General features: G+C 33.5%; 1 protein-coding gene across 4 annotated transcripts in view; it reads left to right on the forward strand.

Moving 5' to 3' along the window:
* LOC122265949 (opioid-binding protein/cell adhesion molecule homolog) overlaps positions 1-5,000 on the forward strand; it is an 86,843-nt gene that overhangs the window by 69,047 nt on the left and 12,796 nt on the right. The gene's annotated exons all lie outside the window — the stretch shown is intronic.

Below are 5,000 nucleotides of genomic sequence, written 5' to 3' on the forward strand. Positions count from 1 at the left end.
AAACGGGGTTTGAGTAGAGAAGGCCGCAGTGGTCGCAATCCGGGAGAAAAAAAAAAAAAATGGCTCACAGCTTTTAAGTTTAGTATATGGTTACACATAGGAACGCCGAGGATGTCGCAAGGGCAGCATGGTGACTGAAGCGCCTGAGTTACAACTGATTAACTACTACTCTGTTGTTGCCCTAATTGGTCATTTGACGCGAGAGGCAATTTCGTTCTGACGTACTCGTTAGCGTCTGAGTTATTACGTGTCACTTTGTTACATTAGAAAACAAAAATCAATGAATTATCATACTGCGGCCCGATACCTCAACAGCTGGCAGAGAAAAAGAATTCTCACTGTCATTCGGTCGGTTTACTCAGATGTAAGGAGCTCATGGGCTTGGCATGTCGGGCCTATTAGCATATCACGTACGGATTCTTGGCATCTTTTTCAAGGCCTGAGGGTGTGGCATAGTTTAGGCACAGTAGTACACACAGGGTGCTGCCTACTTGTAACCCCGCTCACAGCGCAAAACACACATATACCGACACATATATGTATTCAAAAGCCTCAAATGCAAATGCAAAGGGCCTAATGGAAATTCGAGACGCAAAAACACACACAAAGACAGACTTTTATAAACATGCACATACGCGTCGACACAAAACCACATGGATAGGCCCTAGCCTTGGTGATTTATGTCAAGCCAGAGCCTCACAGGAGCGGCATGCGACCCACAGCGATGATAAATGAATTCAGAACAGTTTAGCTGACTATGACTGGCAGATGGATGTTCCATTTAGCACATCAAACTGAAAAATAAAATATTCAAAAGGTACTCAGAATGTCAGTAACCTACCTATATGGGTATCAGGATGTATATGTATAAGTATTAATGTATGAATGTGCGCATGAATACATGTACATGCACATGCAAACACATAAACACACCTACACATGCACATTCATACGCGCGCCCGCACACACACACCCACACACACACACACACACACACACACACACACACACACACACACACACACACACACACACACACATATATATATATTACACACACACACACGCACACACACACACACACACACACACATATATATATATATATATATATATATATATATATATATATATATATATATATATATATATATATATTCACATCTAAAAAAAGTTGTTGTGTGCATGTGTGGGTATTCGTGCATATAAATGTCTGTGCGTATATCTGCAAATCTATACAAGTGACAAGGCGCCTGGCGATCAGGAAATAGGATCCCCGACCCCTCTTCCTCCCGCGCATTCGTCCGAGCGTCACTGGCGACTCCTCCGACCGCAGCATTGACGCGCCGGAACCCCCTGTTGCAGTGACGATCCCGTGACTCATGGTTCTTGCATCTTTCTCCATTGTTTTTCCTCTGGCCCGCTCCTATATTTTCTGTGTTCCTCTTTGATTCCGCACGTTTCTCTCTTCTCCTCACTGTGTAATCTCCTTGTCCATGAATGTTCTCATGCATATGAGATAAAGCAGTCTGACCTCCTTAGCTGTACTTGTCGCAGTATAAGCATGATGTATTGGCGTGTCCGAGAAAATTACTGTCCGCAGTCTCCCAAGCAGCAGGGAGGCAATGCCGGCGCAGGGACTGGCTGGTCTTGCCCCCTGCCCCTAGGATCCCCTGAACCCTTTTCCTTATTTCGTCATCTTAGAGACAATTAAACTGCTTTATCTTAAACTGCCTTTGATACTCATAAGGACACAACTGTCTTCGGCCAACCTTGGAGTCAATCCTTTCTCGGACTCGCTTTTCATGTCCACTTCCTAGACACATCTGAAGGTGAGCATTGTATTTTTCTCTTTACTAACAAATAATGTACTGTAGATTTACTGACTGAAGAAGGGTGGTGGAACTTACGCGAAGGCTTGAAATCGCGTGTTACGTCCTTTGGACTTCTTATTAAGGATGATTAACCCTTGGGATTCATCAGCGTCCCGCTATGTCATCAATCAGCTTTTGCTAAAGGCCAGTTAAAGGCACCTACCTAACGACGTTTCTTTTCTCATCTGTCTTTGTTGATGATGGAACGTGAGGTTTATGCAACACACACACACACACACACACACACACACACACACACACACACACACACACACACACACACACACACACACACACACACACACACACACACACACACACACACACACACATAAACCCACAAACACACACACACACACACAAACCCACAAACAAACACACACACACACACACACACACACACAAACAAACATGAGGCACCATGTATAGATGATTATTTTTCTAATAAAGACAGAGGATTATTGAAAATTACATACATGCATACATATTTCATATGTATGATTATTATCATTTTAATGTAGTGTATGGTTATTATCATTATAACAACAATAGTATTAACAACAACAATAACTGCTACTACTATTAAAACAAAGACCACTTCTATACTTCTACTACAACTACTACTATTACTACTACAACAACTACTACTATTACTACAACAACTACTACTACTACTAATTCTACTACTGTTACTTATATAGATAATGATTATCATTAGAAATGATCTTGGACCTAGAAAGAGGAAGAAAAACAAAAAAAGAAGAAACAGCACAACGGTTGAATTAGATCGACCACAGTGCTTCGTGTCGGTTGCCTATAATTATGTAGATTATAGGGCTTATACCTCATATTAATTGATCTATTGATGTTATTTAGAGAACAAACGGTGTGTACTGACAGAGACCCATAAAACGTATTTGTTTTGTAAAGAAAAAAAGGATCATGACATTTACTCTTTTTTTTTCCAATTTTTATCAACTTTCTGTTGTATGTAGATTTATTTGGTAAATTGAAGATGTATTAATCAACTCATTTATTCATTAATTTTTATCATCAATATGTAACCCTCTTTAAGATTAATAACTTTTATCACGAGTATCTTTGTCACGCAAATCGATAAGGTCAAAAAGAATAGCATTTAATCGGTCTATATTTCATTATCTATTGAAATTCCTTCCACATTATAACTATCATCGCTTTCAAAATTTATATCTACGTCAATACTATTATTACATTCATTTCATCATTGTTTTCTGTATGGGTACTAGAATAATATTTCCTTTCTAGTCAAAACAACAATAACAACGACAAACAGACGACGTGCAAGATAAAACATTTAATTTAATTGTCTTATGAAGAGGGTCAAGTAGAGACTACTTTTTCTATGACAACAATAGCCTTTTCAGGCTACAAAGGAGGGTCCGTTTCATTCTACAAAGAGGAGGAAAAATAATTGTATTAAAAGGGAGGTGCAATGATGACAACATACATACAATATAACACACACACAGACGCACGCACACACACACACACACACACACACACACACACACACACACACACACACACACACACATATATATATACATATATACATATATATATATATATATATATATATATATATATATATACATATATATATATATACATATATACACACATATGTATATATATATATATATATATATATATATATATATATATATACATAATATTTTTAAATTGATGATATTGAGGGTGTCAATGCTGAGGTCAATAGTAATATTACTAATAGTAGTAATGGTGCTGATAATTGTAACAGAGAAATAGAGAGTAATGATGATATTGATAAAGATATAATCAACAGTGATAATAATAATGACAGTGTCCATGATGATAATGATAATAATAATGATAATGATGATAAAAATTATAGCTATGATAATTGTGATAAAGATGATAGTCATGATAAGGGTGATAAAAAGGATAATATTGATAACATTCATAAGAAAAATGATGTTGCTAGTGATAATGATATTGATAATGATAATGAAGATAATGCAAATGTTTATAATGATTAGGAAAATAAGAAATATGATATAAAGATATTATGATAATGATAGTAATGATAATAGTAATAAAAATGATGTAATAATGATATTGATAATAATTAACATAATGATTATAGTGATAACAATGAGGATAATAATAATCATGGTATTTTATTATGATGATAATAATGGTTTTAATCAAAACAATAAAAGTTATATTCATAATGATAATGATTATAGCAATGACGATGATAGTAAATAAAGGTATAAATGATATTGAATGATATCATAATTCAAGAGATTTAATTAATCGCTTCACAGTAAACTCTGTTCAATAATAGTAGTGATAACAATGATAATGGTAATGAAAACTGTTATAGTAATACCATTGATAATAATGATAATTATCATAGTAAAAATGATGATAATGAGAACCTTAGTAATGAAAGTTATGATAAAATTATGATAGTAGTATTGATAAAAATAGCGATAATGGCAATGGGAAATATGATGAAAAGAGGTAATGATGAAAATAATGATAACGATAACGATGACTATTATTAAAGTATTTATAAAAAAATGATAAAATATAGTAATAACAATATTTGTAGTAGTAGTAGTAAGAATAACAATAATAATTATATTGATAATAATAATTATAATAATGGCTACAATAATAATGGTTATAAAAGTATTAGAAATAATTGTAATAATATTAACAGTAATAATGATAATAATGATAATAATTAAAATTATAATAATAAAAATAGTAATAATTATAATGATAATGATAATAATAATGATGATGATAATGATAACAGCAGCCATCATAATGATAATAATGATAATAATGATGATAATGATGATGATGATGATGATGGTGATGATGATGATGGAAATAAAATGATAGTAATGATAATAATAATAATAGTAGTAATAGTAGTGATGATGATAATGATGATAATAAAAATGATAACAACAACAACAACAATATCAATGTAATCATCAACAAAAATAACAATAAAACAAAACGAAGTTCGGCAAAATTGTAATGAATAGAATATTATGAAACGGAAGACCATTTGCTGACATG

Source organism: Penaeus japonicus, unplaced genomic scaffold (genome assembly GCF_977035675.1).
Source record: "Penaeus japonicus unplaced genomic scaffold, GWHDUDI00000001_assembly GWHDUDI00000006, whole genome shotgun sequence".
NCBI lineage: Eukaryota > Metazoa > Arthropoda > Malacostraca > Decapoda > Penaeidae > Penaeus > Penaeus japonicus.